This window comes from Bubalus kerabau, chromosome 4 (genome assembly GCF_029407905.1).
Source record: "Bubalus kerabau isolate K-KA32 ecotype Philippines breed swamp buffalo chromosome 4, PCC_UOA_SB_1v2, whole genome shotgun sequence".
Lineage (NCBI taxonomy): Eukaryota > Metazoa > Chordata > Mammalia > Artiodactyla > Bovidae > Bubalus > Bubalus kerabau.
Genome location: NC_073627.1, coordinates 121,409,760 through 121,436,555, shown reverse-complemented (window position 1 = coordinate 121,436,555; position 26,796 = coordinate 121,409,760). Strand labels below are relative to the sequence as shown.

Here is a 26,796-nt window from a genome sequence, read left to right as displayed (position 1 = left end):
TGAGGCTCTTTAATTGAATGCTCAGTAACCCAATATAGTCCTTAATATTAGAACTTTTAAATATTGCAAAGATTCTATTGAATCATAGTAGTTTGCTTCTGTTATCTTTGGGGCTTAATTGGTAGAAAAGGGGCAGTTGATAATACACAAGGGGTAGTCAGCACAGCAAGGCTCTGATGAAATATAAAATATCCGTGAATAACTGCTGAACAACAGCCAAAGTTGTCCAGTCACACCAACCTGTAACAAAGGCAGACCATTCATTTAGATATAAATGTCCTTGCCCCATGAAATTAAGAAGCAGAGTTTGGAAGGTAAGCACATACAAGTCCCAAAGTTAACAATTTCTGATGCAAAGCAGACACATCTGGTATCTTGCCCCCTCTTGCTGCTTCTTCTCTAGATATAGTGTTTCTGACAAACCTAGTAAGTGAATGAAGTTGCTCAGTCGTGTCCGACTCTTTGCGACCCCATGGACTGTAGCCTATGAGGCTCCTCTGTCCGTGGGATTTTCCAGGCAAGAGTGCTGGAGTGGATTGCCATTTTCTTCTCCAGGGGATCTTCCCAACCCAGAAATCGAACCTGGGTCTCCCGCATTGCAGGCAGATGCTTTATCGTCTAAGCCACCAGGGAAGCCCTACAGACAAACCTAGACAGCATATTAAAAAACAAAGACATCACCTTATCAACACAAGTCCATATAGTCAAAGCTATGGTCTTTCCAGTGGTCATGTATGTATGTGAGAGTTGGACCATAAAGAAGGCTGAAGACCAAAGAACTGATGCTTTCAAGCTGTAGTGCTGGAGAAGACTCTCGAGAGTCCTGTGGACAGCAAGGAGATCAAATCAGTCAATTCTAAAAGAAACCAACCTTGAATATTCACTGGAAGGACTGATGCTGAATCTCTGATACTTTGGCCACCTGATGCAGACTCAACTCATTGGAAAAGACCCTGATTCTGGGAAAGATTGAAGGCAAAAGGAGAGGAAGGTACAGAGGATTAGATGGTTGGATAGCATCATAGTTTCAGTAGACATGAACTTGGCAAACTCTGGGAGATAGAGAGGAACAGGGAAGCCTGGTGTGCTGCAGTCCATGGGGTCACAAGGAGTCAGACATGACTTAGTGACTGAACAACAATATAGTGTTTATAGGTGGCCTCAAGAGTATTCCTTTGGACTACATTTGCTTACGTGGTTTTCTGAGTCTCCAGTCTAGCCCTTCCTTATTTAACATTGAAAACACTGCTAGAGGGATTTCCCTGGCAGTCCAGTGGTTAAGACTTCACCTTCTAATGCAGAGGGTGTGGGTTCAAACCCTGGTCAGGCAGCTAAGATCCCACATGCCTCATGGCCAAAACAAGAAAACATAAAACAGAAGCAATTATTATAACAAATTCAATAAAGATTTTTTAAAGGTTTACATAAAAAAACTTAATAAAAAGAAAATACTAGAAATCACTTTCTAAGACACAAATCTAATTATTAATCCATGAATGGTTTCCCACCACTTTCTAAGGATTGCTTCTAGCATCTGTGATGTTAGCAGCTGTCTGAATCCTCATCCCTGGTTTCTTATTGATTTCCTGATCTCTCCAGCCACCGCTTCCTGTACATTGCTATGCTGTGCTTAGTCGCTCAGTTGTGTCCAACTCTTTGAGACCCCATGGAATTTAGCACTACCCCCCCCACCCCCCACCACCCCCCCGCCAGGCTTCTCTGTCCATAGGGATTCTCCAAGAAGGAATACTGGAGTGAGTTGCCATCCCTTCCTCCAGGGGATCTTCCCAACCCAGGGATCAAACCCAGGTCTTCTGCACTGAAGGTGGATTCTTTACTGACTGAGCCACTAGGGAAACCCAAGAATATTGGAGTGGGTAGCATATCTCTTCTTCTCCAGGGGATCTCCCAACCTAGGAATTGAACTGGAGTCTCCTGCATTGCAGGCAGATTCCTTACCAGCTGAGCTATCAGGGAAGCCCTTCCTATACCTTTCGTTCCATTAATATTTACTGTATCCCATTACCTTAAGTTTTCATGCTCGTCTACTTTGTGCATTATCTGCTCCTCTCCCTGGCTGTCCTATTCACTCTCCAATCTTTCAAAGAATTCCCTGCTCTTGAAATCTGTAGTCAAACTTAAAACCTCTTTCCATGTTTCCTATATTATCTCCATTATATAGTACATACCAAATTGTACTGTAATCATTTGTATGTGTATCTCCCAACTTAGACTGTGGAGTAAGATGTGAATAGTGAAAAGCCCAGCCCAGGAAATGTTGGTCCAAATTTTTGTTTCATCACTAAGCTAAGTTTAGAGGGAAAATATTTAACTCCTTCTATCTCAGTCTTCACATGTGTAAAATGGAGAGAAAACTTGTACTTCTCTCATAAGGTTATTATAAGGATTAAATGGTAGGTCAGCTGGTAAAGAATTTGCCTGCAATGCAGGAGACCTTGGTTCAATTCCTGGGTCATAAAGATCCCCTGGAGAAGGGTAAGCTACCCAGTAAACTTGGGCTTCCCTGGTGGCTCAGTCAGTAAAGAATCCACCTGAAGCGTGGGAGACCTGGGTTTGGTGCCTTAGCTGGGAAGATCCCCTGGAGGAGGGCATGGCAACCCACTCCAGTATTCTTGCCTGGAGAATCCCCAAGGACAGAGGAGCCTGGCAGGCTGCACTACATGGGGTCACAAAGAGCTAGATATGACTGAGCCATTAAGCATGGCGCAGCACAAATGGCATAATGAATATGAAGCGTCAATAATAATGATAAATGATAAGCTACTGTGAGTTCATTTTAATGTTATTGTGTACACTTAATATTGCATTTCTTGTGCCCAGTACAGCCGTGACACTTGTATGTTTATAAACCCTGAAAATGTTGCAGGGGGATTGTATGAATAAATAACTATATGAATGCTTGAAGCTGAGAGAGAAACACTTTTAAATATTATAGAAGTTTATGTTTCTTGTTTTTCATTTTAAAATTTATTTTAATTGGGGAAAATTGCTTTAGAATGTTGTGTTCATTTATGCCATACAGCAATGCAAATCAGCCATAATTATACCTTTATCACCTCCCTCTTGAGCCTCCCTCTCCTTTGTTTTTCATTTTTCTATGATGGTCTAAAGTTGTCTATTTATTCTTCATGGCTCCAACTGATTATGCAACCTATAGGTTTTATTGCTACTGTGAATGAGATCTTTCCTCCAAATACAGGGAATAAACTATAAAGCATCATTGGTCTGGCACAACTTTATTTCTATTTCATTTTCAAATCAGTTTCCAGATTAAATGGTAATAACATAGACCACTGAAAATGTTCCTCAAATGTATCTACAAGTTCAATGCTTCTGCGATCAAACTCTCAAAAGGGATTGATAAACTAATTTTTGAGTTATAACTGACCTATGTCAATATATTAGTTTCAGATATACAACAAAATGATTTGATGTTTGTACATATTGCAAAAATGATCACGATAAATCTAACATCCATCACCATATGTAATTATAAAATTTCTTTCTCTAGTGATGAGAATTTTTAAGACCTACTCTCTTAGCAACTTTCAAGTGTGCAATATAGTATTATTAACTATAGTCACCATGCTCTATTTTATATCTTCATGACTTGTGTCTTTTATAACTGGAAGTTGGTACATTTTGACCTTCTCCACCCATTTCTCCCATCCCTTACCCCACCACCTCTGGCAAGCATATATACAAGTGTTTATATATATATTTGAAATTATGTCCTATAGCAAAGGGATCAGTATGTTTCCATCTGGTCACAGAGGGAGATCCATGACCATAAAGTAAATCAACAGAGAGGGAAAGACAGGATGAATGTTAAAACTTTCTTTAAAAATTCTAACTTTCCCTTTGTTCAAGCAGAGATCAAACAACAAAACTGTTGGAGGACTACAGATGAGGGCCTGGATTCAGTTCAGTCAACCAGTTGTGTCCAACTCTTTGAGAACCCATGGACTGTAACATGCCAGGCCTCCCTGTCCATCACCAACTCACGAAGCTTGCTCAAACTCATGTCCATCAAATCAATGATGCCAGTCAACCATCTCATCCTCTTTCGTCCCCTTCTCCTCCTGCTTTCAGTCTTTCCCAGCATCAGGGTCTTTTCCAATGAGTCAATTCTTCACATCAGGTGGCCAAAGGATTGGAGTTTCAGCTTCAGCATCAGTCTTTCCAATGAATATTCAGGACTGATTTCCTTTAGGATGGACTGGTTGGATTTCCTTGCAGTCCAAGGGACTCTCAAGAGTCTTCTCCAACACCACAGTTCAAAAGCAGCAATTCTTTGGTGCTCAGCTCTCTTTGTAGCCCAATTCCCAACTCTCACATCCATACATGACTGCTGGAAAAACCATAGCTTTGACTAGACGGACATTTGTTGGCAAAGTAATGTCTCTGCTTTTTAATATGCTGATGTCTAGGTTGGTCATAGCTTTTCTTCCAAGGAGCAAGTATCTTTTACTTTCAAGGCTGCACCATCTGCAGTGATTTTGGAGCCCAAGAAAATAAAGTCTGTCACTATTTCCATTGTTTCCCCATCTATTTGTCATGAAGTGATAGGACCAGATGCCATGGTCTTTGTTTTTTGAATGTTGAGTTTTAAGCCAGCTTTTTCACTCTCCTCTTTTACTGTCATCAGGAGGCTCTTGAGTTCCTCTTTGCTTTCTGCCATAAGGGTGGTGTCATCTGCATATCTGAGGTTATTGATATTTTTCCCAGCAATCTTGATCAGCTTGTGCTTCATCGAGCCCGGCATTTCACATGATGTACTCTGCATATGAGTTAAATAAGCAGGATGACAATATTCAGCTTTGATGAACCCCTTTCCCAATTTGGAACCAGTCTGTTGTGTCATGTCTGATTCAAACTGTTGCTTCTTTACCTGAATACAGATGTCTCAGGAAGCAGGTAAGGTGGTCTGGTATTCCCATCTCTTTAAGAATTTTACACTTTTTTGTGTGTGTGTGATCCACACAGTCAAAGGCTTTGGTGTAGTCAATAAGGCAGAAGTAGATGTTTTTCTGGAGCTATCTTTTATGTTATTATGTGATACCAAATACCCTTATGTCTCTATCATTCTGTGACTCCATTTGAAGTTCCTAGCACACTGTATTGGAGAAGGAAATGGCAACCCACTCCAGTGTTCTTGCCTGGAGAATCCCAGGGACGGGGGAGCCTGGTGGGCTGCCGTCTATGGGGTCGCACAGAGTTGGACACGACTGAAGCGACTTAGCAGCAGCAGCAGCACGCTGTATGTTTTACAAAAGAGCATGTGTTCACTGTTCTATTGGGTGTAGCATTCATTCATTCATCCCCTATACTGCTCAATGTTCAAAGCTATTAAATCATTGTTAAGATTCCAATGAGCCTCTTTTTAGGCTTTCTGAATGACTCATTTCAGGGAGCAGTAGCCGTAATGACACTACAATTACACTTTGTTTGCATTGTCTATAGTTCAAAAAACCTTTGGAAGGAGTCTGAGCTTCTTCATTGTGTAAAGTAGACACAAGAAATGGTGTATATTAAGACCTTGCCTTTGGCCTATATCTTTCCTTATAAAATATTTTCAGGGTCTATTTTCTCATTTTGATATTGCTGTTTACATTTAGGGGTTTTTTCTGTTGTTTCAGAAAATGAAGTTCAAAATCTCCCAAGTTTGGCCCAACAATAATTTCATATAACTTTCCAACAAAAATTTAATGGAACTTTTTTTTTATGGTTAGGCTGAAACATTAGAAAATTAACAGCTTAGAAAACATTATCAATTGGGAATGTCGTACTTGGAAAGTGAGGTACAACAGGAAGTGAAAACTTTCCACCTCACACTGAAAGATTTGGGGAGACAGGGCCCTGAGAAATGGCTGTCCATAACGGGCTCCTCCATGGAAGCCCCATGTCCTACACCAGTCTTCACCACTTTGTAATTAACACCACTATCTATAAGACAAATGCTAAAGTCATTGCCCTTCAAAGGAAGAAGGAGTAGCCTCCTTCCCTATTAATAGTTCGACCCTCAATTATAAAAATAAAAGCCCCATAGACAGTCTGAACTTATTTCAAATTAACATTATGCTCCAAAGTTTTGCTGCAAATTGTTCATAATTTACCTGTCAGAGATTGTGAAAGACATCATTATAATCCAAATCAAAGAATTTTCTTTTGCTTATGTTTAGAATGATATCTCCAAGTTTCAGTAATGTTTTTGCTAAATCACATAGGGTGAGAAATAATAATAGGATATCACTTAATTGAATATGTCATCATGACAGGAGGTACAATACTCCATTTAAAACACGATGGAGCTTGCTGGCTACCAAGTTGGATTGATTGCCCTCATTATGTACATAGTCTGCATTTCCCTTTTGCTTGCTCCACCCTCAACAGCAGCCCAGCTCCACTGAGCTGTTGAAATCCTGTATTTCAAATTAGCTGTGAGCTTTCCATTCGTAAGCCTTTCTACACTCAAATTGTTGGTACAATTTCAAATGCCAAGAGACTGAACAGAATTCTGAAAATGTACATTGAAAGCTATTTTTTAAATAATTTAGCATAAGGATCACAGCCTTTTCACCAAGGTAGCAATTAAGTCATCACTGCTGCTGGCCCTGTAAAAATTTATAGGGCCTGTTTTTATCACCCATACCTTCTAAACTGCTTTCTTGTACAATCTGACACCAAAGTCAGAAATCACGCAGTGAAAACTAGTACCAGGAAAAGAGAGAAAAGGTCATTAAATAAAACTTATATTTTTTAATATGTTCCACTGGTATTAACCCTGCAGAAAATGACCAGGCAGATAATATTTCAGGTACCTGTGTAATTATCATTGCTAAAGACATTTGTCTAATCAAACATATTTTTTCCTATTCAACCAGGAAAAATACACTAACTTGTACTTCAGGGACATCTCATTTTTCAGGACAGCTCAGCTGGGAAGACCTTTTCTTGCCTATTTTTAAAAATTCTACATTTGCTTATGAGCAATATTTATACACACCAGCCTTTCTGACATGTCAAATCTCCTGTCTCCCACCCTTCGTTGCTGCCTCCTCTCCTGTGAATGTCTCTGTCCTATTGTATAACAAACTTCCCCTGGAAAACCTGCCTATTATCCTGGCAGGTGTTGGGCTCCTGCTATTCCATGGCAGCAGTTCTCCCTTTTGTAAATTCCGTGGCTTTCAGAGAACAGTCAGCAAAGAACATCGGCTGAGGCCTGGAGCCTGGACCTCGTGCTAGGGTAACTTCCAGGTTCAGCTTTGCCCTGCTATTTACAAACACACAATTCTCTTGCTGTGCTGGTGCAGGTGACAGGAGGGCTGGGCGCGTGGTGTTTACAACAGCTAAAGGCTTGCATTTGACCACAGACAAAGTTAGATGGGCCCACCTTGCTCAAGAATACCTCCAAGAGGAGCAGCTATCACTTAATCAACACAGGCATTTATTTGGAATTGTGGATGCTGCTTTTCTTCTATTTTGTCTTGCAGTCCTTATTATAACCCTGTAATATTTGTATTGTCAGCTCCATTTTTCAGATTGGAAAACCAAGATTCAGAGATGAAAAATCCCATTCCCCAAAACCCTGAAATAGCAGCAAGTGACTTCTAATCCACTATGGTACAAATCAATGTTTCTCAAAATTGGATGAGCATAGGAATCACCTGAGGATCTTGTTGAAATGCAGCATTTGAAGGTCTGGGATGAGGCTCAAGATTCTGCATTTCTAACAAGTTCCTGTAGATACCAAGCTGCTGGTCTCTGGGCCACACTTTGCTTAGCAAGAGTGTAGATTATCTGTTTTTTAATGGAGGAAAACTTTTAGTGGTGAATACAAGAAGACTGGTGCAAGGATGCCATGCATTGGCTCTGTGGGCACATTAAAATCTTGAATCTGTGATGCCAAACAAGGTATAGGCAGCTTGTGTGGGGAGTCCGCCAGCATTCATGTCCGACAGGCATTTTGCTTTCTGCCAGCAAGTTCTTTGGCAGTAGTGTGAAATACACATTTCTTTCCGGCCAGAATTTGAGATATTTTCCTCCCTATTTTGTCCCAGTGACTGCTTTACAAGTGCCTTTTCTGCTTACAGATAACTCAGTGTCTTTAAAGGAGTTGTTATATAAAGAAGGTATAACAGAGAGAGAGTGAATTCAGAAGACCTAGGTGTCATTCCCATTAATGTCATTTTCTAGCTGTGTGATATGTAAGAACATTAAACCTCTCTCTGATCAGCTTCTTCCTTTGTAAAGTAGGGAAAATAATTCAATACACATTTACTCTCAGACAGTAAAGCGTCTGCTTGCAATGCGGGCCACCCGGGTTCGATCCCTGGGTTGGGATGATCCCCAGGAGAAGGAAATGGCAACCCACTCCAATACTCTTGCCTGGAAAATCCCATGGATGGAGGAGCCTGGTGGGCTACAATCCATGGGGTTGCAAAGAGTCAGACACGACTGAGCGACTTCACTTTCTTTTCACTTTACTCTGTGGTGGGTTTGAGGATACTTTTTAAAGTATTAAAAATAATTAATCAGTTAAATAAATAAAAGTGGGCTATGCTGATACAACCACTTTGGAAAAGTTTGGCATATCTTCTAAAGCTAAAACTCAGGCCCCATGCCAGAGTGATGCCCCCACAACTTCACCTCTTTGTAGATTCTCAAAGGAAATGAGAGCATGTTGTCCACAGACCCTTCACTTCCGCTTTACTCAAGGTAGCCAAAACAACGAAACAACCCAATGTCCACCAGTATCTGAATGGATAAATAAATTGCCACATAGTCAAATAAATGGTGCTAGCCAGCAGTAAAATAGAACACAATACCACTATATCCAAAAACTTAGATGAACTTCATGTATATGTGTTTATATGCTTAGTCAAAGAGTCGTGTCCGACTCTTTGAGACCCCATGGACTGTAGCCCACCAGGCTCCTCCTGTTCACGGGATTCTTCAGGCAAGAATACTGGAGTGGGTGGCCATTTCCTTCTCCAGGGGATCTTCCCAACCCAGGGATCGAACCCAGGTCTCCCGCACTGAAGGCAGATTCTTTACTGACTGAGCCACCAGGGAAGCCTGAATTTCATGTATAAACATGAAAAAAAAATAAATTTGGTCAAAAGAGTATGTACTATGTAATTCCACTTATATAAAGTTTAAGAACAGGAGGCTTGCCTGGTGGCTCAGACAGTGAAGAATCTGCCTGCAATGCAGACCTGAGTTTGACCAGGGACCTACTAACATACTAATATTAAAAGACACATACTGAGAGCTTATTTGAGCAACATTAACCCAAACTTCTCAATAGCTCTTGGAGGTAAGGACAATTGTTACCTTCATTTTCCTCAGTTGAGGAAACTGAGACAGAGAGGGGTAAGTAATGATATATTTCCTAGAGTCTCTTGACTTTGAAATAGTGAAGGCAGGGTTTGCAGTCAGGTGGTCTAACTCTTGAATTTCTTCTGCTTCGCTACCAGGTAGCTCTAAGGTCTCCAGACAGATGCAACACAAACACGTGTACAAACCAGCAGAGTTCTTGAACTGTTTTTCATTCAAGATCTCACAGATCCACCTTATGCCGTGATCCCTGGATCTAAATCCTGTACCTTCGGGACTTTATCTCTGGAAGAAACCAATAGGGGAGGGGAATGGGAGTGAGGGCCAAGAGAAAAAGGATATTAATATAAGTACACATATAGCTGATTCACTTCATTGTACAGCAGAAACTAATACAACATTGTAAAGCAACTATACTCCAGTAAAAAAAGGGATGAAGTCAATAACGACCCCCCCCAAAAAAAGAAATCAATGGTAAGTTTTGACAGAGTGTTCTCAACCATTTTGTATTTGCCAATCATTAAACACTTCATCAGCAGAGGTGAATGCATTGAAAGACTGAAATAACACTCAGCAGAACCTCAACATTTACAACCAATGAGTCTTTTCTAACGGTTCATGTCATCTCCGTTTGTGGTTTATCTCATTCATCATTTCCTGTACTGGCTGTAACCATAAAAGACACAATTTAACAAGAGAAGCCAGACTGCATAAGTAGGTAGGTGTAGGAACTTTGGAGAAAATCTTGGATTCGAATCTGACCTCTTCTTGCTTCCTGTGCAGGCTGGTGGTGGGGGGAAATGGAGAGAAGCTCTTTAAGGGTAAAATTTGCATCTAACAGATAAATAAACCTGGAGATATAGTGTATAATATAGTGATTATAGACAATGATGTTGTGTTCCAGACATCAAACTTGCTAAGAGTACAAGTCTTAATTATTCTCACCACCAAAAAGAAACTATAATTATGTGATGTGATAGAGGTGTTAGCTAACACTACAATGGCATTGTGGAAATAATTTAACCTCTCTGTTCCACATCTGTACAACACATGCAACTATGCTTGCTCATGCAGGATATTAGAAGGAATTATTTAATTCATTTATACTTGTAAAACATTTAGATAAATACCTGGCACATTCTAAGCAATATACTTTTTTCATAAATAAATGTTACATGTACCATTTTTTGGGGGGTATCAGCTTTTAATTGATGCTATGCATCTTTCTATTTCTTTCAAAAATTATACCCCACTCTACATAATCTAATAACAATCCACTCAATGCAACATTTCCATATGATAGAATAAAAATCACAGTAGCAATATTAAAGCTCAGGAAAAATAATATTATATACTTATCAAAATTTCAGAGCATATATCAGAGAAGGCAGAGATGCCCTGCTGAGATGAATACAGACCCACAGGCCTACTTGGAGCATTTAGGGGAGATGCTAGGAATAAGCCTTATTGACACTCTCCCCACCTCCCTTCCCTCTGCATGGTTGCCTGGACTGTAAAACCACCCATTCCTATTTCACAGCCACCCTCTGCTGTGCCATACTATTTCTACTTCACCCAAGCCACAGATCCTAGAGGCATTCTCAGGAGTTTCTCATTCCACTGATCCTCCATCGAACACCTCCACTGAGCATCCCAGAAGTACCCATCTATTCAGTCTTTGTCCTCCGTTGCATTCCTGCTATATTTTTGCTTCAGTCCTTCCTGGCCTAGACTACTTGCCATCAGCACCTACCCTAAGGTGGGCCATCGTCCACATTATCCATCAGTTACATTCCTGGCTTTTAAAAATCTCATTCCATGATTCTCTCTTAACATCTGGGTTCCTCATTCATTAATTCTTCTGCTCATTCATTAAGAAGATATTTATTGAGCACCTTCCATGCGCCACATATTACATGAGGTTTGATGGTTGAAAGGATACAGATACGACCTTGACCTCATCTGAGACCTCTTGGAATCTGCCTCCCTAGTGACGTTCCTTAGGATATCCAGGCCATAGCCCAGTGGTCTTTGAACACACGGTGCCATAGGGACTTTGCACACACTCTGATGCCAAAAATCCACTTCCATTCCATTTTCACCTGCTAATTTCCTACTCAGCCTTCAGGGACAGTGTTTCTCAGCTCCTGAAACAGAATTCAGATTCCTTCTTCCATCGACTCCAGCACCTCTGGATGCTCTTACTACTTTAATTATTATGATGCATTGTAATTATATGTCTGTGAGTTGGAGGAGACTATAGTCCAGACACTGCCATCTTTTGGTTTGTTCCTGTCATTCTGCGCGGCACCTCCCAACTAAGATATGAAAAGGAAGAGTAATTACCAAATTTATATTGTAAGCAATGGAGTACTATGTTGGAAATTACAGGCATTTATCTCCTAGGGATTGGAACTTCTGAAGCCAAGTGTCATTTCTGGGTACAGGAATATATGGCCTCTAATTTTTCAGATTTCTGACGAACACTTAGGCCAGGTACCTGGGGAGTATTCTCAAGTCTTCACTTAGAGCAGCCAGTCGTTAAGCAGAATGAGGCTGGGAGGAAGGATCCCCTAAATTAGGATGAAGCAGCCTCTCCATCTAACGTCCCCTGGTATAAATAGCTCCAGGAAATGGGCAACAAGTTGAGGCCATGTCCATTTTCACCAAGCAGGTGGCCACATGTGATACAAACCATAGAGGCTCCCACTGGCCAAACTACACAGCAAATATAGAAGGGTCAGTATATTCAAAGAGTATAATTAGGTCCTCTGAGTAATAACCAGGTCTCATTTTTATGTGGGAAAAAATGCCATATTAAAAAAAAGTAAAAAGACAACTAACTGTAGGCTTCTCTGAAACCATAAGTTGTCACTACAAACAGAAATCACATTAACTATCCTGGTTTGAGGCATTTTCCCAGGTCCAGGTGACTGATACATTTAAAAAGGGAAACTAGTAAACTCTAGGCTAAGGAGAGAGAGACAGAGAGAGGAAGAGGAGAAGAGATAGGGGGAGGAAGATGCAGGGAGAGGGAGGAAGATATGGGGAGACTAAGGAGGACACAGGGAGGGGAGGAGGGAGAAACACTCATTACAGCTTCAAGGAACAGAGCCTGTACACCAGTCCCTGGCTGTCTCCCAGCCGTCTCTCTGCAGTCTTGGTTACTCCCATCTAGCCTCCTTTCTCCAAAACAACATAACAAAGAGAAATAATAATAATAATAATGGTTTAGGTACTAATATAGGTTTGAGGATGAGGAAAAGAAAAGATTATCTTCCTCAACACAAGTTTAAGTCTGCAAACTCCTGCTAGCAATAAGCAAAATCCTCTAGGGTCACGGGAACAAAACACAGTGAAGGTCTGTGAAAGGACGGACCTTCCTTTCAGCCTGTCATGAAAGGATAAGCCTCCAGGCTCTTCCCACATGCCCAAGAGAGAAGGTGGAGACCCACCACCCCAGCTGGCCTAGTTTACCTTGGGATGTGAAAAAGCAGGCAACTAGAGAATGTCATTCCTCCAGGAATAGATCCTCTGGGGGTCTACACTAGACCCACACTCCCTTTCCCCCTAATTCCCAGGCATGCCATCTCTCCCACCTCCCTGGCTCACTCCCCACATGTATGGTCAAATTTTCTGACCCTGTGTCTTGGCAGAAACTGTCCCAGGAGCACACCTCACGGGGAGGGCTGGGGGTGTGAAAGGGCAGCAGGGTTCACAAGTCAAGCCATCCCAAATAACTAGGCTGTTCCACCATCTCCTAGCCAGCCAGGGAAGCAGGGTGCCCTTTCAAATCAGATATCCCAGCTCCAGCAGCTGAAATAACTGGTCACGGAGAGCTGCAGGCAAATTGCTTTGACAAGGCTGTTCCCATCCTAAGGGTTCAAGGGTGCTGGCCACTAGGTCAATGGTTGCCAATCAAGCAGACAGAAAAAGCCGCTCATGGAGCCTGTGATTTCTACCTAGGCCGCAATTATCCCCGACTATTCCTGTACCTCAGCAGCTCCTCTGATTAAACCTGCCTCCCTTTTACATCTCTTTCAGAGTGCGCTTCACACACTAATTAGTTGCCCGCTCTCCACTGAGATGTCAGACCCTCTGTCAATTTATCTCTATTTCAGCCTGCTCAGAGTGACTTCCCCAGTTATCAAAATTTAATCATGCCTTCAAAAATGTTGAAAAGTGGTCATTAGAGGCAAAAGGCCACAGGATACAATATTCATTTTTTTCTATCTTCCAGCCATCCAGCTGGCATCTATAATGGATATCCTGGGGGCTGTGAGAACACGTTGATTTATGCAACCTCGGCCCTGCTCTCACTGTGCTCCACCAGGCTGCTGGAGAGAACAGGTTTTAACAAGGTCTGAGGTGGGAGGACATTAATCACGGAGGCATTGTGTGTGGAAGAGGGTGCCGTGTAGTCAAAGAACCCCCTACAGTAGGGCAGTTAGATTTTTTTTTTACCACCTTCTCAGTGATAAAAGAGAGTTTGACAATTGATTAGACCTTTCTGTAACCTTGCAGCCCTGTGAAATGATGAGAGAGAGAGGAGAGGGAGAGAGTGATTCTCATACCGATGGTTTTAAATGTGCAATAACTTTATGATTCTTGACTGAAACTGGCTATCAAAATCAGTCCCAGCTCAATACCGTCAAAAAAGGAAGATCGTTCTTGGAATAAGAGCCCTTTTGGCCAGATGTGTCAGAGCCAATCAGAGGCCATGGGGTCCCGCGGTGACTGCTGGCCACCTCATGCAGTGGGTTCTGATAAAAATCACCTCTGATAAATTCACCTCTGCCTACCTGCTTGGCTGGAAAGAAGGTTTTAGCCCCAAATCAACAATGATGCACTAAAATCTATCAGCAACTGGGAACTGCTTTCTTTCCATCTCCCTCCATTTTGCTTCCATGCTGCCCATTTCACAAACATCCTGCTTCTCCTTTCTCCTTTCCACAGGGTTCCCTAGCCTAAGAAAGTGAAAGGTGGATGCTGGGCCCCTCCTCTAGCTGCCTCGCATCCCCTCTCCCCCGACATGTTATGAGCTTGTGATACCCACAGCCCCTCTCCAGGCTTCTCCCACTCCTGCTGCTGGAAGCTAAGTCTGCCATCACCATGCAGCATGCAAGATAATGTTTCTGGCTTTTTTACTTATGGTAGAAACACCTTACATTAACAATTTTTTGATCCTCATTCCTATCTTTGTGGTAGAGGGAAAACCAATCAAATAAAGTCTATAGAAAAACCTAAAGAGCACATGAATAGCATGCTAGAGATGGGTCATAAACATGACCTGCTGGCAAGCCTTTTGCAGCTCTTCTTACATTCTTACCCATGCCCATATGCTTATGCTCCCAAATCCTAATGCCCCAAACACCTATTTCTTCTCTGGGAATTCAGTTTAGTTTGGGAACAGAAAGAGGACTGCCATATACACGATACTCAGAGGTGTGTCCTGACCTTGGAGTTAAGCCAAAGAAACAACAGCATTGCTTGGATGTTGAAGTGTTAGGGATGGTGGTTCGCCTGATGTGATATATGATCATAGAACTGATGCCTCAACCAAATTTCTCTCCATGCCATTCTTTGTCAAGAAGAAGACCAGGCTTATGATCAAATCCAGAAAAAGGCCAGACTGGTAAAGCAGAAGACAAATGGGAAGAAAGCCAGGTGTGATCCCTTGGTCTGATCCCTTGGTCAGCACCCTATTGGGTGCTGATTCTACACCCAACATCAGCTGTCCTTTTATGAAATACATTACGGATACACAGGCAAGAACTCAGGCCTGATAACAATGACTAGGAACACAGAAAAGTGATAAGAAAAGATTGCACACATCTACCTCAAAATGGGGCTGTTATCCACAATGGATCCTGGCACCATTGTCTTCAGGACCCAATCATGGTGAGCCCTAAGCACCCCCAGATGCATTTCTTACCGAGCTTGGAGTCTGTCACCAGATTCCTGACATAGAGTTCACTTTTCACCAGACAGCTGCCTCCCTCCAGATTCCTTACCAAATCTTTCTTTACAAAATTTTTATTTATTTTGGCCGTGCAAGGTTTTGGTTGTAGCATATGAGATCTAGTTCCCTGACCAGGGATTGAACCCAGACCCCCTGTACTGGGCACATGGAGTCTTAGCCACTGACCACCAGGGAAATCCCACCATACTTCTTAATCTCCCATTCACCATGCTTTCTTTAGTAACATGGGGTATCTATTCTTGCTACTTCTGGTTCTCCTATATCTTGGAAATATAACTTAGCACTGGACAGTGTGGTGAGTATTTACTCTGGGGGAAATTCTTACCCTGAGAAAGGGAAAAATACATGTAAGATTACAAACAAAACACCTATGTTTCTCTAATTCAATAAACTAGCAGAATGATTGGCTGCATGCTGTAATCTGTTACTTTCTGAATGTAGAGAGTCTCAGGCTTGTATGTAAAGAGAGTCACAGGGAATTGTGATATTTGAATGGAGAGAGCAACATTATGGAATAAAATGGAAAGATGTTACCATCATATACAGAATAAAAATGGAGACCATCTTACATAATCTGCAGTGTATGTAAAGAAAAGCATAAATTTGTAAATGTGAATGCATATGAGTGGAACTTTTTTAGTAACAGTACCTGATTTTATTTACTCTACCAGAAGGAAATGGCAGCCCACTCCAGTATTCTTGCCTGGAAAATCCCATGGACCCGGAGCCTGGTAGGCTACCATCCATGGAGTCACAAAGAGTCGGACACGACTGAGTGACTTCACTTTATACTTTGTACCAGATATATATTTCCACTCTGTTTGGATGGTTTTACTGCCTCAGCACATAGAGGAATGAAAAATAATCTACCATTCTCCAATTTATGAATATTACTTTAGAACAGGAGTACTTAACAAACTAAGTGTGTGAGCTGTGAAATTCCAGATGTTCAAGTTGGATTTAGAAAAGGCAGAGGAGCCAGAGATCAAATTGCCAACATCCACTGGATCATTGAAAAAGCAAGAGAGTTCCAGAAAAACATCAACTCCTGCTTTATTGACTATGTCAAAGCCTTTGACTGTGTGGATCACAAAAAACTGTGGAAAATTCTTAAAGAGATGGAATACCAGACTACCTTACCTGCCTCTTGAGAAATCTGTATGCACGTCAAGAAGCAACAGTTAGAATTGGACATGGAAAAACAGACTGGTTCCAAATAGGGAAGGAAGTATGTCAGGGCTCTATATTATCACCCTGCTTATTTAACTTATATGCAGAGTACCTCATGAGAAACACTGGGCTGGATGAATTCCAGCACAGATGGAATTAAGATTGCTGGGAGAAATACCAATAACCTCAGATATGCAGATGACACCACTCTTATGGCAGAAAGCAAAGATGAACTAAAGAGCCTCTTGATGAAAGTGAAACAGGAGAGTGAAAAAGTTGGCTTAAAACTCAACACTCAGAAAACTAAGATCAAGGCATCTGGTCCCATCACTTCATGACAAATAGATGGGGAAACAGTGACAGACTTTATCTTTTTGGGCTCCAAAATCACTGCAGATGGTGACTGCAGCCATGAAATTAAAGGACCCTTGCTCTTTGGAAGGAAAGCTATGACCAACTTAGACAGCATATTAAAAAGCAGAGACATTACTTTGCCAACAAAGGTCCATGTAGTCAAGGCTATGGTTTTTCCAGTAGTCATGTATGGATGTGAGAGTTGGACTATAAAGAAAGCTGAGCATTGAAGAATTGATGCTTTTGAACTGTGGTGTTGGAGAAGACTCTTGAGATTCCACTGGACTGCAAGGAGATCCAATCAGTCCATCCTAAAGGAAATCAGTCCTGAATATTCATTGGAAGGACAGATGTTGAGGCTGAAACTCCAATACTTTGGCCACCTGATGTGAAGAACTGCCTCATTGGAAAAGACCCTGATGCTGGGAAAGATTGAAAGTGGGAGGAGAAAGGGACAACAGAGGATGAGATGGTTGGATGGCATCACTGACTCAATGGACGTGAGTCTGAGTAAACTCCGGGAGTTGGTGATGGACAGGGAGGCCTGGTGTGCTGTAGTCCATGGGGTCACAAAGAGCTGGATATGACTGAGCAACTGAACTGACTGACTGACTGACTTAACCATGGGTCTATAGACACTCCCTCTCCTAGCCAAGAGGTTTTCTGATATGATTCAGGAGGTCTGAGAATTTTGGTAGAAGAGCACTACTTCCTTACTTTTGCTGTCTTCCAGCTATAATCTAATGTTTCATTCAATTATGAATGTAGACCATAGAGCAGTGACAGAATCTATGACTGTGTCACCAGTACAAATCGCAGGTACATCACATTACACTTGTCACAGATAGCTCAAATCATATATTTGAGATTTTGTTTGTTGCTTCTTTGAAATTATAGCTGTTATTAAACCCACTGCTAGAGCTTATCATTTAATACACTCATAAAGAAGGCATATTCAATATACTACTGTATCACACATTGGTATTTCAATATGGTAACTGATTTCCTTTGAAATTCTCTGCATTCTATTGCATGTATTCATAATACTGTTCTGAAAAGGACTCCATTTGCTCCCTAGACTGTTAAAGTGTCCATGACACCAAAAATAAATAAATAAAAGGAAAGTTAAAAATCTCTTTTGTAAATAAATTCTGATATTTTCCAATCTCCCTTTTCATTATTTAGGCAATAAGAGAGATAGATTCTAGATACTTCTCTATACAAATGTGTTTGACAAACTTCTGCTTCCCCATTTCATTTATCAGTCAAGCAAACAAAGTGGATTTTTTCTTTTCTTTTCTTTTCTTTTTTTTTTTTTTTTTTTTTTTGCACCTCATGGTATATATCAGTTCTAAAATGATCAGAAACTCTTAAAGTCTCATTACCTAAATGTTAAGCATTTTTTAGTGAAATCTATGGCTGACAAAAACAAAAACAGAAAACAAACAAAAAGAATAATAACTAGTTGACTACATAATTTATTGTCTAAACCAGGTTACTCTGAGAGTGACAGAGAGACCATTAATAATTAAGCCAGGAAAACAGTTGTAAACTGGAATTGTCCCCCAGTGAACCATGCAGTATAGCCACATTAGCAATAATTTAATTTCATCTAATATTAATAACCCATGTGCCTATTTCCATCTTTGAATCATTTAGGTAAGCCTAGATAGCATATTAAAAAGCAGAGATATTACTTTGCCAACAAAGGTCCATCTAGTCAAGCCTATGGTTTTTCCAGTGGTCATGTATGGATGTGAGAGTTGGACTATGAAGAAAGCTGAGCACCAAAGAATTGATGCTTTTGAACTGTGGTGTTGGAGAAGACTCTTGGAGATCCAACCAGTCCATCCTGAAGGAGACCAGTCCTGGGTGTTCATTGGAAGGACTGATGCTGAGGCTGAAACTCCAATACTTTGGCCACCTCATGCAAAGAGTTGACTCATTGGAAAAGACCCTAATGCTGGGAGGGATTGGGGGCAGCAGCAGAAGAGGACGACAGAGGATGAGATGGCTGGATGGCATCACCAACTCGACGGATGTGAGTTTGAGTGAACTCTGAGAGTTGGTGATGGACAGGGAGGCCTGGCGTGCTGCAATTCATGGGGTCGCAAAGAGTTGGACATGACTGAGCAACTGAACTGAACAGAACTGAACCCATCTTAAAAAATACAATGAGAAGAAGTAAGAAAAGTCCATTGATTAGCCCCATAGAGCTCTCATGTGAGTAAGCTTTAACTGTAGAATTCCACATCTGAGGTACGTGAAGTCAAGAAGACAGAGCAGTATCTATGACTTAGGATTCAGTGGCTAAATTTTAATTTAGGCTAGCTGGAAAATCCAATGGTGTCCCTCAATTCAGAGCAAGGTACACAGGATATTTTTTCAGCACTTTTCATCAAAGTTTCTTTCATATGACCAAGGGACTCTTGAAAGTTCCTTGGACTACAAGGAGATCAAACCAGTCAATTTGAAAGGAAATCAGTCCTGAATATTCATTGGAAGCACTGATAGTCACTGGAAGGACTGAAGCTGAAGCTCCAATACTCTGGCCACCTGATGTGAAGAGCCGACTCACTGGAAAAGACAGTGATGCTGGGAAAGGTTGAAGGCAGGAGGAAAAGGGGATGACAGAGGACGAGATGGTCTGATGGAATCACCAACTCAATGGACATGAGTTTGAGCAAGCTCTGGAAGATGGTGAAGGATAGGGAAGCCTGGCATGCTGCAGCCTATGGGGTTGCAAAGAGTGGACACCACTGAGCGACTGAAGAACAACAACAAATAAAAGAGTTTTTCACAGTGGCTTAAATATAATAATTCTAGTATGCCATTTTATCACCATAATGTATGCAAATAACTAAGACTACTGAGTCTTGTGGGACATAGCTAAAACAATGCTGAGTGGAAGATGTAGAACAGTAAATGCATGCGTCAGAAAAGAAGGAACATTTCAAATCAGTAATCTAGCCTCTCTTCTCAATAATCTAGACAAACAAGAATAAAGTAAACCCAAAGGAACAGGAAAGGACATAGTAACTTTAAGAGCAGAAATCAAACAGTGTTAAAATAGAAAAGCAACAAAGAAAATTAATAAAAAAAAATAGCTGGCTCTTGGAAGAATATCATTAACATCTAGCAAGACTGACAAAGACAAAAAGAGAAGACAAATTAACAGTATCAAAAATGAGATGAGGATATCACTATAGATCTTACACACATCAAAAAGGCAATAAAAGTGCTATAAATAATTCAACATACATTAATTTGATAGTTTAGATGAAATGGACTGATCCTTCACAAAATATAATCAGTTATAACTCACTCAATATGAAATAAATAATGTGAATGGCACTGTAACTATTAAGAACTTAATTTAGAATTGTTAAACCCTCCAAAAAATAAATCTCTAAGCCCAGATGATTTACTAGAGAATTCTATCAAAATTTTAAAGAGGAATTAACACCAATTATTATAAGAAAACACTTCCCAATTCATTTTATGAAGCTAAAAATATCCTGATATCAACACAGACAAAAAATTACAAAAAAAGAAAACTATAGACCAATATCTGTCATTAATACAGATGCAAGAATTTTTAACAAAGTATTAGCAAATAGAATTTAACAATATATAAAACGAATTATATACCATGACCAAGTGAGATTCATTCCAGGAATGCAAAGTTGGTTCAATATTCAAAAACTAATCAATGTAATACACCACAAAAACAGATAAACAAAAAAAAAAATCATAAGCATCATTGTAGAGAAAGCACTTGGCAAAAATTCAGTAAGGAAAAAAGCTCTTAGAAAAATAAGAATAAAAGAGGATTTTCTCAATTTAATAAAAGACTATTTGCAAAAGCCTACAGCTAACATTACGCCTAATGGTGAAGGGCTGAGTGATTCTTCCCTAAAGTGAAGAACAAGGTTTATTTAACAAACACCTGAAAGTTTTAGCCAGTGATATAAGGCAAAAAGGAAAATAAATGACAAGAAGATTGTAAAGTAGCAAAACTGTGTTTATTTGTGGATAAAATGATTGTCCAGGTAGAAAATTTCAAGAAATCTCAAAAACAAAGAAATAATGAAACTCCTGTAACCGACAAGTGGCTTTAGCAAGGTCACAGAATATAAGCGAAATGTAAATGTATCAACAGGTTTATATACACTAAAAATGAAAATGTGACAACAAATTTAAAATGCAGTATCATTTATAATCACTTACAAAAATAAAATGCTTAAATGTAAATCTAACAAAACACAAGTGGAACACATATGCTAAAAACTACAGAATGCAGATGAAATTACTTCAAGATTTAAACAAATGGAGAGACACAGCATGTCCATAAATTGGAGGAATCAACATAGCAAAGATAGTCAATTGCATAGCATTATATTGTATTAGGTATTACAAGCAATCTAGAAATTAACTTTAAAGTATACAGGAGGATGTACATAACATATACAAATAATACATAGTTTTATGTAAGGGATTAGAGCATCCTTAGATTTTGGTATTTGTGGGCGTCCTGGAAGCAATCTTCCAGGGACACCAAAAGATGACTTCACTGTTTTAAATGATGCCTAGTAAAACCTCAGCAAGTTTCCCTGTGTGTGTGCTAATTTAGAACAAAATTATTCTAAAATTTATGTACAAAGGCCAAGAAATTGAAATAAAGTGGGAGGAGTTAGTCTACCTGATTGCAAGAATTATTATATTACCATAGTGATCAAGACTGTACAGTACTGGCAGAGGTACAGACACACAGATGGATGGAAGAGAACAGAAAACCCAGAAAAAGATCCACACAAATATGCTCAACTGATTTTGACAAACCTGCAGAAACAATGTAATGGAGGAAAGATCACCTTTTCAGCAAATGGTGCTGGAGCAATTAGACAGCATAGGCAAAGAATGAACCTAAACAGAAGTCTCAAACCTTATAAAAAATTAACTGAAAATGCATTATAGGCTTAAATGTAAACTGAAAATCTTAAAAAAATAATAGAAGAAAATGTTCAGGATATAGAGCTAGGCAAAGTGTTCTAAGACTTTACACCAAAAACATAAAAAGAAAATTTAATGTATGTTTATTTAAAGTATGTTTATCTTTATCACAATTAAAAACTTTCACTCTCTGAAAGACCCTGAGAAGAGGGAAAAAAAGACAAATTACAGAATGGGAGAAAGTATCTGGAATAAACACTCTCGAAACTCACTAGTAAAAAAAGAACAAAGCTAGAAAATGAGCAAAAACATGAACAAAGGCGATGGAAAATAAGCACATGAGAAGATGTTCCTGTGATTACCCATTGCATGAATGTTCAGTCAGTCATGTCCAACTCTTTGCAACCACATGGATTGTAGCCCATCAGGCTCCCCTGTCCATGGAATTTTCCAGGAAAGAATACTGGAGTGGGTTTCTATTTCCTTCTCCAGGGGATCTTACTCACCCAGGGATCAAATACACATCTCTTGTGTCTCTTGCACTGGCAGGCAGATTCTTCACCACTGCACCACCTGGGAAGGCGATTACTCATCAGGAAAGTGCAAATTAAAACTAAAATGAGCTACCACTACAAATCTATTAGAATGGCTAACCTAAAATATTGTGACAGTACCAAATGCTAACAATAGGTGAGGAGAAACTGGATCACACATAAATTGCTAATGGAAATATAAAATCATACAGCTACCCTGGAAAACAGTTTACCATTTCTTATGAAACTATGCAGCTACCATACAAACCACCAGTTGTACTCATGGGCATTTATCCCAGAGAAGTGAAGAGTAAAATTGACATAACATCTTTATACAAGTGCTTATGGCAGTTTTATTCATAATGTGTGTGTACTTAGTTGCTCAGTCATTTCTGACTCTTTGCGATCCTGTGGACTGTAGCCTGACAGGCTCCTCTGTCCGTGGGATTCTCCAGGCAAGAACGCTGGAATGGGTATCCCATCCCTTCTCCAGGGAACCTTCCCAACCCAGGAATTGAACCAGGGTTTCCTGCATTGCAGATGGATTCTTTACCAGCTGATGTACCAGGGAAGCCTTTATTATGCCTTTCTATGGATGAATGGTTAAACAAATGTGGTATATCCATACTATGTAATCCCACTCAACAATCTAAAGGAACAGACTATTGATATGAACAATACCCTTCAGGAATCTCCAGAGAATTGTGCTATGTGAAAAAAAAAAAATACAAATGGTTACATGTTTTCTTGAAATGACAACACAACAGAAATGGAGAAAAGATTAGCAGTTGCCAGCATATTAAGGAGGGGGTGAAGGCAGGAGAGAAATGGGTGTGGCTATAAAAGGGCAACACAGGGGATTCTTGTTGTGATAGAAATGTTCCTGTCTTAACCCATATTATGTCAATATTTTGACAGTGATATTGTACTATGGTTTTGCAAGATGTTACCATTGGGGATGTTACAATTAAATATCTATTTGAAGGCATCATGGAAGTGCATAGTGTCAGAACTCACAGGATCAGAACCTGTGGAAAGAAGAAATCACTGAGGAAAGTCAAACTTACTGTATGCCGCTTTTCTTTTAGGGAGTTTTCTGTTCATTTTGGAGCAGTAAAGATTCTGAGAAGCCAGCTTAGCCTTATGCCATCTCACAGAGCAAAGAGACAAAAAGTGGAGTTTAGAATTACAAATGTAGGAAGGACCTGACTCGCCAAGATCTTGAAAAGAAGGCAGTTGCAGAAATGTGAGCTGGACACTGTTTTCCCCTTGAAAATCTTCCAATAAGTTGCACAGGGAAAAAGACTAAGACCCCAGGTAGAAATCAGCTGAAAAAAATGCTGAGTTTGGGATAGCCTTACAGTATAAGCAATACAAAAATGGAAGTCCAAGACCTACTAAAGAGACTAGGACAGAGCCTCAGTTGGGAGACCTGGAGAACTATACCAGAGAGGTGAGGATAAACCAGATATAGACAGAGCCTTACAAAGACTGGAAAATCAGTCTCAAGTCAGCTCAGTCTCTGCCTGGACTGAGACAATTATCCCTTCCACTACTTATAAGAAGAGAGAATAAATTCTTTGGAGGAAGAAACACTATCCAGACCATTCATATTTTTCATAATCAATGCCAGGAATTCAATTAAAAATCTACCTGGCATAAATAGATATAGAATAAGCAAAGGGAAATACAGAAACAGACTTACAAGTAACCCAGTATATTGGAATTATAGTTGTTAAAATAATTGTAATTGTCAACAACAAAAAAAGGCAAAATGGAAAACGCCACAAGAAAACCAGGATCCATAAGAAAGAATTAAATTTAATTCAATAATTTAAAAATAGAGTAACTGAACTAAGAACACAAAAGATAACTTGAAAAGCAGATTGGACTCAGCAGAAGAGAAAATTAGTTAACTGAAACATTCAAGTAGGAAATATTCAGATTAAAGCATTGAAAGTCAAAAGAATGGAAAGTACATAAAAGAGCATGTGTGTGACACTGTGTTAAGAGTCTAATATGTGTATCATTAGAGTTCCAAAAGCAAAGGAGAGAGAGGGTATGAGAGAAACAAAATCTGATGAGACAAAAAGTATCTTATAAAACTGATGAAAGATATCAAATTACATGTTTAAGAAATGATAGCTGGATAAATACAAAGAACATCATGTCAGGCTTATCACAAACATCTAGAAATTAAAGACAAAAAAGAAAACCCACAGAATGAATACATTATCATTACAAGAATAAGGAGCCTAATAGTTGATTTATTTTTTCAATGAATGTAAAAACAAATCAATAAAATATCTTTACAATGCCAACCTAGAATTCTAAACTCAGTAAAAATATTCTCAAGGATAAAAGAGGAATAAAGTTATTTTCAGGAAAATAGAAACTAGAAGATTCACATAAAGGAAATATAGAAGGAGTTGTTCTAGTGCAAGGGAAATTATTTCAGACTGAAATAGAGATGCAGGAAGAAATAAAGTGCAACATGGTATATATAGATAAAATATAGATGAATCTAAATTCCTATTTTTCTAATTAATAATAATCTCTTGCATGGTTAGGTAGCATCACTGCTTCAATGGACATGAATCTGAGCAAACCCCAGGAGATAGTGAAGGACAGGGAAGCCTGGCATGCTGCAGTCCATGGGGTTGCAAAGAGTTGGACACAACTTAGAGACTGAACAACAACAGTGTCTTGAAAAAATTTTAATGTAAAAGTATGACAACAATTAAAAACTCAAAACATGGTCACAAATACTCTGATGCTCCTCTATCAAGAGCTATGGATTATATTCCATTCCCTTGAGTCTAGGTGGACTTGCTATTGTTTAAGTCAATAAAGTATAGAAGATACAACAGTATGACTTTCATGTTTAGACCATAAAAGTCCATGCAACTTCTGCCTTGCTTTCTTGTTCTTTAATCCCTGAGTCACTATATAGAGTCTGACTACTCTTAAACCACCATGCTGGAGAGACTGAATTGGGCCTGTAATTAATAATCACATCTGATTTCTTCCTTCAGCTATCTCAACCCAGATACCTCACTATTGAGTGACGAAGCCATCCGTTCAGGTCAACTGGCGATTCAAGTCATCAGCTGATACTCTAGACATCATGGAGTAGAAACAAGCCATCCCTACTGAATCTTTTCTAAATTCTGACTCAGAGAATCTACAAGTATAACAAATTGGCTATTGCTTAATGTTACTAAATGTTAAAGTAGCTTTTTTTTTTTACACTGTTAAGGACAATGATACAGAATTCAAGTCATCTAATGTACTAGAACTGCTTGAGAAATAGTAAAAGAACTAATTTATATTGGAATCTGATAGGTAATCTCTAAAAATACAGAGACGTATGTACAATTAAATTGCATAAACAAATATTTCTCATTAATTCTTCATAAATTGCACTTTCTACTTAAGCTTTTGTTTTGGTTTTGAAGGTACCCTTGAGAACAGTCATGGGAGAAATCATTGCAATATTTTAGGGAAACTGTCAGCACAACTACCTGTGCTACCTGCATATCTGTCTCCATCACCCAGCTGCACATACTCTCTCACCATGGAAAGCTGTAACAAGCTTGAATGACATTAGCAGCAAGGAAATCCCCAATGGCCAGTGCATTTTTTTTTTTTTTTTTTTTAGATCCTATGGAACTAGAAGATCCTGAAACAAATATTGGAAAATCTCTTATCAGTTTTAGCTCCAACAAAGTAGAATGCTCAACATATTACATCTGAGTTCTAGTTCCATCTCTGCCATAATTCAGCTATGTGACCTGGGGCAGGGGGTGGTGGTGGTAATCACTTAAAATGTAAATTTAGCTTTACAGAATTGAGAATTTTACAACCAAAAAAGATGAACTTTTCCAAACCCATTATATAATGTAAACCATAAAATCAAGAGGTTATACGAGCCCATCTCTAAACCTCTCCAGATTTTAAAATTCAGTAGGAAAACATTTGCCTTTGCAAATAATATAGGTTCTAGTCCATAGACATAAAGCATTGAGAATTATAGTTAGGTACTTAAACAAAAAGAACTTTTTCCCCTTTTACCAATTACTCTCTCTCTGTTACTCCTCTACATTCTCTCCCCTACCCAACTACTACAAATACATATGAAAGCTATAATTTTCATTAAAAGATTCATGTAAATTCATAGCTGAAGTTATACACATTCCAAAGTGAAAGTGCAAACAGACAATTAACCCACAAAATAGAGCTCATACAATACTTGTTTCTAGTTTCTAGTTGTATGTAAGCACAGTCTCAATATGGCAATACTGGGTAACATCAGCTTGAAAGAAGATTGGTACAAGCAAGTAAAAGCACGTATTAATACCTCTCATTCTCTGCATCCAAAGCATAACAGATACACAGATTCAAAATTAACTAGAAACTTCCAGTGTTGACTAAGCTTAGGTG

General features: G+C 39.5%; 1 long non-coding RNA gene across 1 annotated transcript in view; it reads right to left on the bottom strand.

The window, feature by feature from the left end:
• The window catches only part of LOC129650180 (uncharacterized), a 138,697-nt gene that overhangs the window by 63,699 nt on the left and 48,202 nt on the right, over positions 1-26,796 (bottom strand). Inside the window, exon 3 of the long non-coding RNA XR_008713653.1 lies at positions 9,358-9,645. This is a non-coding gene — a long non-coding RNA (uncharacterized LOC129650180). The remainder of the gene's footprint in view (positions 1-9,357; positions 9,646-26,796) is intronic.